The 12,790-nt window shown below is 42.9% G+C and overlaps 1 protein-coding gene across 7 annotated transcripts in view; it reads right to left on the bottom strand.

Moving 5' to 3' along the window:
- CLUAP1 (clusterin associated protein 1) overlaps positions 1-12,790 on the bottom strand; it is a 75,121-nt gene that overhangs the window by 25,691 nt on the left and 36,640 nt on the right. The gene's annotated exons all lie outside the window — the stretch shown is intronic.

Below are 12,790 nucleotides of genomic sequence, written 5' to 3'. Positions count from 1 at the left end.
CCGTGATAACAAGACTGCACAAGGTGGATCGTTGATTTTCTTTTTTTTAAGTATAGCAGATTAAAATATGTTGAGAAACACTACTGTACTGACAGTATGACAAAGTTCCAACAAAGGCAGTTAGGAGCAAACGAAAAGGGTAAGTAGAACAGTGGTTGCTGTGCTGAGGAAAAGCAGCAATCACAACCCTCAACCCATTCAAATGAATGCCAACGATAAAAAGAATATTACAACAAGGCCTACAAGGACTTAAAAAAAAAAAAAAACACACTTAAGTCTTGCAGTATCAACTGAGCAAGAAATGTGACAGCTCAGAAGGGAAGAAGTAGGCTGACGGGAGCTGGGCAGCAGCAGTTAAAACAGACACTTTCATTCCAGCATAATGGATTGGTAAGAAAACATGCCTGCCTCTGTAGACAGTAACAGATGGGAGTAATTTTAATCCTCTGGTATACATGCATTTGCTAAGCATTGCATACCAGATAGACTAAAGGAACTGTCTGATTGCTAAACACCGCAACACAATTCTAGGAGGTCTTTTGCTGAGTTCATGAAGTTCTCCATCCAGTTAGGACTAAAATCTACCGAAGTTACCAAGGGATTTTAGAAATTAAGGGTCATTATTCCAATAGCAGTATCAGACAGAAAAATATATTTTTAATTACATCTAGTTTAAACTAGGATAACATCAATGGTGAAAAGCAAACTAAACATGATAGAGTAGGTAAGACATAAAACATACAACCACATCAGGATAGAACCTATAATATTAAACAGATGGCAAACAACTGATGGAAGGATTTAGCCGCTCATTTTACTAGCTCTAGTTTTTTCTACAATTGCACTCAAGCAAGACAAGTAGATGGGAACGCTAATTAACTGTAGATTGAGCTGCAGTTTTTCTGAGCCTTTGATTTTCTATGCAGAACTTGTATACAATAAAAAAATAAACAGACAACTGCTGCTCTGACATGGTCAAATCTGCACATTAAGTGCATGTACAGAAAGGAACCAGGGGATCAACTGAAATACCTGTGGGACAGAGGGGAAAAAAGAAGATCATCTGAAAAGAGCTGAATGGTAGGAAAGATTTTTACTCTCAGATGGAACTGTGTATCTTTACATACAGTAACAGCGTGGTAGCTTGAGAAAGAAAAATCTTCTCCCACCAACCTCTTGGAAACCTACCAGGTCCTACCAGTACACTAGGAAGCTGCTGGAGATGAAGGCCTGGCTTGCACAAGACATTGCATCTTGGGATAAGCATTCCTGTCTTTGGAGTTGAAAGTCATGCTGAAAAAGCTTGCAGAGAAACTGCTTCCAGGCAGTAAGCTGAAGTCATTTAAATTCTGCTTTTACCCTTAGTATTTGAAATAAGTAGTGAATAGCATTTTTCTTAATTGGTTGCTTGAGTTTGGTAGTTGGGTTAAAGGACTGGCTAGGTAAATAGTCAAAATTTATGTCTAATCACATATTGAGTATAATTAACGAGCAAGGTCAGCAATGACATAGGGATCAGCAGCTGCATTACTGCACGGCACACATGCAGCCATGTATGTGCGCTCATATAACCTTATAAGTTGTTTCTAGGCCAAAGATCCTAGTTTCTGTATGGCTGTGCTTGACCAACTATAGTTTAGAATGCAGCGGAAGTGGGAGACCACAGACAAGGGAATGGGCCAACACCTGGACTGGCTGGGGAAGCTGGTCACATACGCTGCCATGTCTGGTACTGACACAAGCTGCCAGCACAGGTGACTGGAGGAATTTCAACTAACACAGCCGAAGTCACTCAGGAGGATGCCTGTGACTCCCAACACCACCCCTCGGACGGCGACATTCATCCTGACAGCTTTCTGAGCAGGACTTACCCCATTTCAAAGATCCCAGTAAAGCTCTCTTACAAACAATTGCAACCGGCTGCTGTAGTTCATATCATGTGCAATAAGTAAAGCATCACCAGCAAAGAGCTTTGAGTTTGTCTAAATCTTAGGAGAAGAAGCTGTAGGAAAAGAGAAGTTACCAGACCCCAAAATCCCCAGGTTAGTTCTTTGGGTAATTACAGTCCTGCTTGCCCAGATCTCATTCTTCCATGAGAGACGAGGAGCAGATTGCATAAGGCCAGTTAGCTGGGGGAGCTGTGCCAAACCAACACAAAACCTCGGTGAAAACCAGGAGAAAGCCAGGTCCATTGCCTTTTGGCAGACAAACCACATTTATTTAGTTTTCATATACCAAAGCAATGTGATTTTTTTTTTCCCTTATGCACTTAGCTCTCTTTTCCCCGACATTCTCCTGGAGGACGAATTGTGACCCCCCCACCCCCCCCAAGCACCACTGCACCTCTCCGTCCTGAGCCATCGTGAGATGGGGTGGGCAGCGAAGCAGAGCCCCAGACCCTGCAAGGCTTCAGGGCACATGGAAGCAGAAACCCCACAGTGCCTGATCAGCTCCTGCTTTGGGGTGACCCAGGAGGCCCCACTGTAATCACCCTGATAACACAGAGCACATTCGCTACCTCATTCAGATTTCTTAATTATAAGCTGACTGGGCTGCCTCAGCCTCTCTCCAGTGAGCCAGACGCATCCATAATACCCTAATAGCTACTGCTCGGCGAGGCTGAGCATGCTCCGGGTCTCAGCTGTTGCGAAGCAGCTGGAGCACAGGCACCTTTCACCATCTGTACAGTGCCTGAAGGAAGGAAATGACAAGTGCAAGAGGCATCTCCGTACTGCCATAGCAGCTCACACGGGTATATGGGCAAGATACAAAATACCAACACCTGAGGTGCAAACCTGGATGTTTTAACAGGAGGATGAGAACGAGAAAGGGGCAAAAGGCTCCTTGGGAATTGTCAGGGTGTCCGTGGGGAAAGCCCATAGGCACAGAGAAATATTCCCCCTTATAATGAAAGCATCCTGTCCAGAATTTTCTGTGTGCCTGCACAGGTGCTGAGCACTGGTGGGTGCGCAGGCACTCAGCGCTGGACCACTTGGGCTCACAAACCTGCCTGGGAATGTACAAAAGGTTCTGGGAAGAAACCAAACAATTCCTGCTCGGAGATGGGAAGATGACTGCCATTGCAAGGAGTGTTACACAAAAGGCAATCGTGCAGAAGCCATGCTACCTAGAAGTCAAAACTACCGGTGATGGATATGTATTCTGCAGGAAGAAGCTAATTCCACCTGCAAGAACAAGGAAGGGAAAAGGCAAAAATATTTTAATAACTTGTTTTGTGGAGGTTCAGAACATTTTAATTACCCTGTTTAAGAAACTGTTCTTCTTGATTAGCTCTTTCTGTAAGGAACAAATGACCAGGAGACAGAGGAGCATAACCAAGGATTAAAGGCAAGATGGAGGGGTGCTGAGGACGACACGGTGCAGTAAGCGGGCCAGTAAATCTCACCTGCCTCCTCTCACTCTGTGCTGCTGGCAACGATACAATGAGCTCCCCAGAGCAGCAACACGTCCACACACCGATGGCAAACCAGCACAGCTCAGTCCCATTTAGAAGGGTAACCGCTGCAATGACTACCACCTTCCACACTCCTCTGTGTTAGCAAAGCCTTCTTAAAGACGGATGAATGTGAAAACGAATGTGGACTTGAGGAAAAATACCCAGAGGGTTCTAGCTACCAGTGTTTCCTTTGGTGTCCATAGCACATCCCCTTTCCAAGACCTCCCTCTGCAATAGTGGGTCCCAATATTTTCTGGTCACTGCCTCAGCTGCTACCTGCTTTTCCCACCTTTTCTCCCAGCCAGCCAGAAGACCTAGAGATGGTCATTGAAGGTATAGAAACTGATTTAAACAAGCCTTTCCCCGCCCCAGCAAACATTTACAATACTTGCTGTGTCCTTGGGATGACGGGCGCAAATGAAGGGATCCGTCAACCGTCTGAATCTCAACCCCTGTGACTGCTGCAGCCTACGCAGTGCACATGGCAAAGGCCAACAGGGAGGTAGAAAAAGAACGGACATTTCCCAGATATCATGGGGACAAATTCATAAACCTGGAAAACATTTTTAAAATACATCTATTCACGGACCATTGAAATAATAATAGACATAATCATTGCCTAATAGTGTAATTCCATGTATCTGTTAAGACTGCTGAAGGCAATCCAAATTCAATCAAATAAGCAGCCTCACCTGCCCCGCACCCTCAGCCACTTGCTCCTTCACTCCTACTCTGGTGCAAGCATTTGTACAGCTACACAAAAGAAACCCAGGTGAAAACTACTAATCCATCAAAATAAAATTAAACCAGACAAATTCTCCAGTGCAGTTCAGCATGATGCTGCACAAAGTCTCAACTTGCACATGGAGGACAGGGCATTGCCGTTGCAGGAAAAACCGTGAGGGTAAGAAGAGGGAGCAGTGTTGCTTTCAGCTTCAGTGCTGATTCCCGTGCTTAAAATATAAGAGAAGTGGAGTCTAAGAAAATGATTTGACCATGCAGCTGAGACTTCTCCCCCTTTCCTGTAGCCTCTTCCTTGTGCTGGCAGCAGCATCTCAGCTGACCTCGTAGCGAGCCAGCACAGAGCTCACTGGCAGAAAAAAAATGTTGATTTTTCTACGGTTTAGATTTCTGAATAGCTTCAAGCATGGTCAGATAAACGCTGCAGTCAGCCCAAGGGAGCTGTTGAGACTGTACAACACCATCCCTTTCAACAACAGCCCATCACTGCATCAATTTAGCTGTGCTGCCAGGCTACATCCTACAAAAGCTTACCAAAAACTGCAGCAAAACAAATTTGTTTCAAAAGGGCAGCCTCAAACCAGTTGGAACCAGGACAGCATCATTATGTGCTGGCTGTAGTACTTCTGAACAAGCAAGATCTTCAAAGGAGAAGGCAGAAGCAGTAGCCATTTACGTATTTAGAAAGTGAATTATATTTACCATGGTTCAGGTTTTTTTGTCACATTCTCACTTAAAAGAATCTGAAGGAGACGTTAAATTAGTGAAAAAAATGCAACAGCTTCATTTGTTTTTAACGCCGAAATCTTAAATCACGTCAACTTTTAAACAGCTGCATCAGTGGTAGCTTCAGTTTCCCTCTTTCTCCCTGCTGCTTTCAGTGCCTGCAGTCACCAGGCTGTATTTTCTGCCCCAGCTGGGCTCCACCTTCGCCCCAAACACCGCTCCCCAGACTTCACATTATCTAACAGACGTGACTTACACCAGCTTGGTGAAAACAAGACCATGCTAATCAGAGATGGCTTCCAGTTTTATGCTGGCTGCTTCTGTGAGCTTTTTCGTGCTTATTTCTTCAAGACTGTCCAATTCAGCATCAATGTTACCCATCTGTCCAGCTGGCCAAACGCTATTGCGAGACAGGCATACGTTCTTCACGGAACGGGGACTAGAGGAGCACAATACAGATACCCTGCATCTGCATCTACTTTAACTGGCAAAGTAAATGGCTTTACCTCTCACGTCTGGCTATGAAAGCCTTTGAAAAACAGCAGAGACAAAACATGTCTGTTTGGCAGAATGTTTTACTATAATCTAACTTACTACCCTACAGACAAGTAGGGCGTCATCTACAATTCCTACAGCAGAGAGAGCAGGAGTTGGCTTTGAAAATCCTTTTACAGAAAGCTACATGAAAGCAAATCCCAAGAAATGCTTTTTCATTTATCAGTTTCTTATTTAATATGAATTATAATTTCTCTGAGAGGCATTGCTAAAAAACATGCCATTACAACCACTTGCAAACTATACACAGCTATGAGCAGGGCCTGGGTGCGGGGCAGATTGTTTGGGTTTGTTTTTTTCTGGTTGTTTTTAAACAGACCAATATGCCACCATGCAGAATATCCTCCAGCAGCTGACCCCCAGATCACACAAGCTCTGCCACCAGCTCATTGTTTGACTGAGGGAAGTGATCCATGATTTGAATAAGCCACATGATTTCTTGACAGCCAGTCCCTTATGATATAACTAATGCTGCTGAGCATTGTTTTAAACAATAAAATCGAGTTGCTGAAATCATGTAACTGAAGACATCTCCACGTCCCTTCAGAATGAAAAGTGGCAAATCTAGGCTCAAGAAAATAAAACCAAAAATGATGCAGTATTTAATCATTTAAGGCTTTTTTTTTTAAAAAAAAAGTTAACGTCAAAATTTTGTTGGGAAAGGCGTGGAGAAAATGTCAGCGGGATTTTGAATACCAAAAGTATGTGCCCTGGAGCCAGCTGGCAGACAATATGGTTACCGCTAAGCAGAAAGGCAAAGGAAAGAAGTGAAGAAAATAAGAAGGGGATAAGTGTGAAAGAATGACAAGACAACAACTGGAGATAGCTGACTTTTTGTTCAGATGCTAACATTTCAATTTTTGCCTTCATTATTTCTTCTGCTGTCAGACACCCTCCAAATCCCAGAAATCTCTCAACCTCTCTCTCTATGTATAACCTTTTCATCTTACTAAGAGAAAATAATGTTTCTTTTTTTTTTTTCCTGGCGATTTGCTAGAGCATCCTGGTAATCCTCCTGCTCTGTAGTACACTTGAAGTGAAGCGATTTGAAGATGAATTGAGCCACCTCATCTTCACCTTGCCTGTTAATCTCAGCAGCTGTTTCTTGCTTTGTTAGAGAACAAAGCAGCTGAGATTAGCTCTTGCTACACTCATGCAATGGGATTTGTTTTTCATAATAGAGTGTTGCCACTCATTCAGCGGGGGTGATGAGATATAAGGACCAGGAGAAATTGCACAGTGCCTGAGCAGGGAACGTGACCGCACTCTTAGCAGGAGGAAGCCTGCTAGGTACAACAGAAACATAGGGAACACAACACCAAGGCCGCACAGCTGAAGCTCACGACAGCATGAGGTGCCAACCTACCCAGAGCCGTTCTATAAGAACTGAAGACAATGCTCCCGATCATGCTGAACTGCTTATAATTACCTCACCCCAAATTAATTAACCAATGCATGGAAGCCCATCTCTAGTCCTGTACACAAACGCGCATGGCACAGAGAATGAGACTGGAGGCATTAAGAGGTACACAGGTGCAGAGCTTTGAACCCACTGGGATTACAGAACCACGGTGAGAAAGTTTGCAGCCTCAGAGCATTGCAAGAGATGGATACAGGCACTCCAGAAAAGACAGGCTGGGAGAGGAGGATGAGGAGGGGCTGTTCTCTCCGCAAAGGAGCAGCTTGAATGCACTGAATCGCCTTGCATTAGGCGCTGAGCCTGGTGAGAGCTTATGGTTACAGATCAGAGGACAAAGCACTGGCCAACACAGATCACGCTGCATAAGCTAATGTTCATTTTAACCTCAAACTTTGAGCTGCTTAAGTCACATTCTTAGCACATCATATCATTTCAGTAAAAGAAACAACAAAGAAACCAAGGGCACAGCTGGGTTTCTCTGGTTTCCCATCTCACCTGCAGTCATTGGATAAATTCACTTTCCTATAGAAGCTACCAAATCTGAAAAGTCAAAAAAAAAAAAAAATACTCCTCTCCATACCACATGGTATTGCACTCGGTGAACAGCACAGAACCACAGTGGAGCTGGCTTGCAGTGCTTAAAGCTGGCAATAAATCAGGTCCCCGGCACCCTGGCTGGAAGACAGACTTTGCATCTAGAGGTTGAGAGGTTGCTTTCCTTTGATGCCACCACCTCAGTACCTGTGAACTGCTATCACTGGGAGGTAGCTTCCTGATGAACACAAAAGCCACAACCTCCCTCCGTCCTGGTATTAAATCAAGGACGGTGCTTTGGAGATTGGGGCCTCCAACAAGCGAGTCACTGCTTCAAACACAGAGCTCTGCATCAGAAAGAAAACACAACCTTGTCCTAGCAGATTCTCTGGATCACTCTAAGTTCACACTAATAGGTAACTTTTACGTACATGTATACCTCTACCATTTTGGCCTGAGGCGTGTCTGAAAATCACCACCTCTGGCCATTTTTTATTTTTATTTTTTTTAAGAGAGGTCATCCTTCCAGTGGATGGGCACACACTGAATGAATTGAAAATCACCAGCCCCTATTACAGGACCATCTGTCTCCTCCCTGGTCTCATTATTCCCATCTTCTCCCTCAATTTTATGTCCTGAAACAGTCATTGCCTCTCATCATTAACAGCCATTTTTACAGTAATCATTTCTATTGAAACACACATAAAGCATACTTGAGAGTATTTTATACGCTTAACTGATACTCAACAGAAATTCACCAACTGTTATCATAACACTGTCCCTACAGCGATGGTGGAAAAGGGGGAGCAGCTCATTTCTCCCAGTGTCATTATTTTAAATAATGAATTTGATTCATTGTCCTTCTTCAGAGAAAATTGTTTACCTTGAAACTATTCTTCTGTCCCAGCTAGCCATTACAAATACCCGTCGTTGATATATCTATCTAGAATAATTTTTTTTTTTGAAAAAACAGCAAATCTTACACTACTTTACAACATGATTTGGTCTTTCCAGTCTGCTCTTTTCCTGTCTTAAATCCTGCTAGCCTTATGTTTTGCTGCTTTTTGTGGTAGAAGAGGTGTTCACAGGGAGTACTGTAATAGACACACTAAAGGTACTTGAATAAATGGGGCAGAAGAGTATTAGTCACTAAAGCTGACAGAATAATACTTATCCAAGTGAAGCACCAACTTTGTACTGAAAGGAGCTTGGCAGAATCACAAAAACGTTCATGTTCATTGCTTCACAGTACATGGAGAACACTGCATCCTCCCCAAGACAAACTCCAGCGACCACATTTAGCAAAATAATTAGATCTGATAGGTCACTACCAAAGCGCACTTCCATCAACCGAAGATGCAAAAAGACTTGAAATTTTCTTGAACCGTTTATCTTTACAAGGAAACACATGACAATTAACCAAATGCCATTCATGCTATCATAAAAGGGAGAAAAAGACTAAAATGTTTTCTAATGTAATTAAATTTATCATAAAGGAAAGATAGCATAGTATTAAAATATCATCATGAGCTCTCATGATGACCGTTTTGGAGAATGTCTTTAGGAAGGCAAGCTGCTGTCAAGGATCTGTGGGAAAGTGAAGCCAGTACCAAGCTGCCCGGCTGTGCCTTTGCAGGATGTCACCTGAACAGCAGAACGCAGAGAGAGAGAAAGCTGTGATTTACAGCCTAAACTACCTACACTAATGCTATTCCACCACAGCAGCTCTTAATGCTACCAAGCTCAGGCCACAACCTGTAAAGTACATTCAAAAAACCCACTAAACATAACAGGATGAAACATAACCCATAGGAAGCATTTTGAAATTATATTGTTTTAATGTTTCTCACATACTTCTTCCTAAAACTCCCATAATTACTGAGCAGTTTTGACTTCAGTACTTCCAACTCACAAGCACTGCAATAACCACTTTTCGCGGAACAGATAAATTGGAATTGAAACTGAACAGCACACTTCATAAAGTGAAGTTGAGAGGTGGTGTCCTGAGACTTTCAGCGGATCAGTTACTCACCCTCTTGAATAAGCAAACTGTGCATGAAGGTCTCACCTTGAAATTAATGCTTTCCCCTCAGGAACTCAAAAGGATGGGACTAAATAGAAAGAGCAAATTAGCTCAGGGTGACAAATTCCACCTTGGTAAGCGTTTGCTCTTGCACTACTGGTTGGGTTTCACGATTTGCCCTATAGACTGGAGGGCCACGTTTAAGCTGCATGTAAACCTCTGCTTCCCCCTACAGCTCCCCCCTCTTGTCCTTATGAAGTAAATTAGTTATTCTCCTAGTGGCAGGTTTCTTGATGCACTGTGCATCAAGATAAAATCTTTCTGCACAGCTTACTCCACCGTCTCTGCCACATACACATTACGTTTTTCATCCAAATGGTCAAACAGTGAACAGCTTGCCCAGGGAGGCCGTGCAGTCGTTGTCCTTGGAGGCTTTCAAGACCCGTATGGATAGAGTCTTGAGCAGCGCGGTCCGATGCCATAGCTGACCTTTCTTTGAGCAGCAGGTTTGGCTGGAGACCTCACAAAGTCCTCTCCAACCAGAATTAATCTGTGAATCAGTGATCAGTGTGAAGCAGGCTTAAACGTTATTTACCTCTTTTGACTATTTTTCTATTAAAAACAAACAAAAAAACCACAACAAACTACCCCAGATAGTCATCCCCACTGCTGTACTGTACTTGTTTTGTGCTATATATTATGATGGATGGCAATTCAAAGAATTTGACATAAGCTACCTGAAGGCTCCTGAGAAGGATGGCAGTTGAGCTCTCTATAATTTTATCTCCTTCATTACGAGCTCTGCCACTTCTGAAGTCAACGCTGGCTCCTATGAACTTGACGCTTCAAATCTTCCTTTATTTCATGACCTTTCCTCCCCTCTTTTTGAGGCTTCAGTGATCAGGATCCCTTCTTATATGCACACATGCACCCTATTTTCATTACTTCTTGGGGCAGCCAGTTTCCCCCTACATCTACGTGTGCATTTTATACAGCATGGGTCACTTTGCAGATTGATGTAAATTTTCCCTTGACTACCTCCATTCGTTCAATAATAAAGGGAAAGAGGCATCATAAATGTGGAGAAGCCTTCATAAAACACACAGATGACATTTATGCCAAATGTTTCTGCTGAACTGCTTTTCCAACACTACTCCCAGAGCACACTTTGTTGTGCCACCAGCCAGAGCCATCTCATTATTCACATAAATTGGGCCATTTGGAAACAAGGAATGGTGCAATGTCATGATTCACCAGGGTAAGTACAAGCTTGAACGCTTTTTTTCAGTCGGTTAAAGAAGCACAGGGATGCTGCCTACAGGTAAGTCTAGCATGCTTATACTAGGCTTAGTTTCCTCTTCCACATAAAGATCCAGGTTCAATAAAGCTGACTAAAGGTCTGAAGTTAAAGGCCCCAAGAGGATACAAGAAATACTCCTGAACCATCCAAGAACCACAGATCAGAGTTGAGGGAGCAGAACGTTACAGGTAATACAGCACTGGGTCGCTGAGGATTTCTGTGACCACCTACGACAGGGCATAGCTCAAGAGGATCAGGAAGAGACAGAAGAGAAAAGGGTTGGAAGGGAAGCAGTCAGAATGCATCGTGAGACTGGGTGAGATCACAGGCCTCTAAATCATCCTCTAGTGCTGAGTGATAGAATCCAAACAGAACTGAGGAAAAAAAAAAGGGCGGGGGTGGAAATCCCAGACTAACATTTTCTGCCCAGAATTTTCCAGTTAAAATGCTTTCATACAAGCTTCAAATCAGCACTAACACTCAGGAATTCACTACTACCTGAAATTGTGTCACAGAGGATGGACTTTATCCTGCGACTCAAATGTAGTCATCATCAGATTTAGTGCAAGTTTACCATCACGACGGCTCCTCTCTATTTTTCCAATTCGCTTTTGTGGAAGACGTGAATTATAATGACTCAATAACAGCTCATTGAGCATTCCCTCCATGTATTACATTTTTATTGTACTAGCTTACAAGCTATATTGGTTAGATGTATGATTTATTTGAATTAATGTACAATTCTGCAATGTAAACCTGAGGTCAGTTTGCACTGTGTGAAGAAATTATCATCCAAATTAGTATTGATTGGAAGTTAGTAGTCACAGCTGTATCTTGTTTACCACCATCAAGCAGTCACTGTCCCATCACCACTAAAATCTAACAGCAGAATTATCCTCTCCCTGTGTCACAGGTAGCACAAACCTTTAAGCATTCCAAGGGGAGCCAGGATCACTTGCTCTTTTCAAGGATAGCATTTATTATATTACAGGGTAGTAATTCTTGTTGAACTCAATGGTTCCAGGAATTGACAACAGAATCTGCTTTCATCTTGAGATCAATTAGTTCCAGTACAGCCCATGTTTCTTACAGCAAAGAATCTCTTCTACAGGTGGCTGACACTCACTTCAGTTTATTTTTTCATTCCCACCAGTCAAGCCTCAAATTAAGAGGCAGCACCAGCAAGCCTCTGTCTTAACAGCACTGTTGTTAGAACCCTAGCACAGGACTTAGAGACCTAGGTTTTACAACTTCTCCTGCCTGACAATATTTGAGCTCCTAGTTCCTGCTCACTAAGACAGTGCTCTAGCTACAACGTTAGAAGACAGAGATAAGGCCTTTTTTTTTTTTTTTTTTTAATTTCTCATTGTGATGAGCTAGAGAAGAATAAAGTAGACAAGACTTAGGACGCAGACAAATCTCTGTTGAAAGGAATAGCAAACACTATTTCTAGGACTGTTCACATACATCAGGCTATTATTCTTTAACACAAAATAAGTAATAATTTCTGGGCAACCACTGATCTACAAAAACATCAGGTTTCACCTTACACATTCTTCTCTACTTTTCAGTAATTCTGTGTTCTTCACCACATAAGCTCTTACCTCATTTCAGGGTAGCTTCATTCCAGCCTAGTGTGCAGATTAAGAAACAGGCACTGTTAATTTAAATCTCCTTGTGCTGAGAAGAAATTGAGATGTAGGATGCGCTATATGATACTCTTGTTTCTTGTTAAAAGATGGCCACCACCAAGTATTTCAAGCGAATGAAAACTGTCAAAGGGATTTAGACCCTGCTTAACAGGCTGACCTCTCAAAGATGCAACAGAGCTTGAGCAAGAGAAAGGCACACAGCTCCACAGCTCGACAGATTTAAAAGAGAAGGCCCTCGGAGAATCTAGTGGCCTTAAAATGTTGGTTCCCGTTGATTTCAGGACTATATTGTGCTCGAAACAAGGCCAAGTGAGAATGAATATGGAATCCTGGCAATACAAATATGACCCATAGTCCCTGGGCAGAAAGATGTCCTAGCATT

The sequence above is a fragment of the Cygnus olor genome, chromosome 15, assembly GCF_009769625.2.
Source record: "Cygnus olor isolate bCygOlo1 chromosome 15, bCygOlo1.pri.v2, whole genome shotgun sequence".
Taxonomy (NCBI): Eukaryota; Metazoa; Chordata; class Aves; order Anseriformes; family Anatidae; genus Cygnus; species Cygnus olor.
Note: the sequence above shows the minus strand (reverse complement) of the source record. Positions and strands in the feature narration are given on the sequence as shown.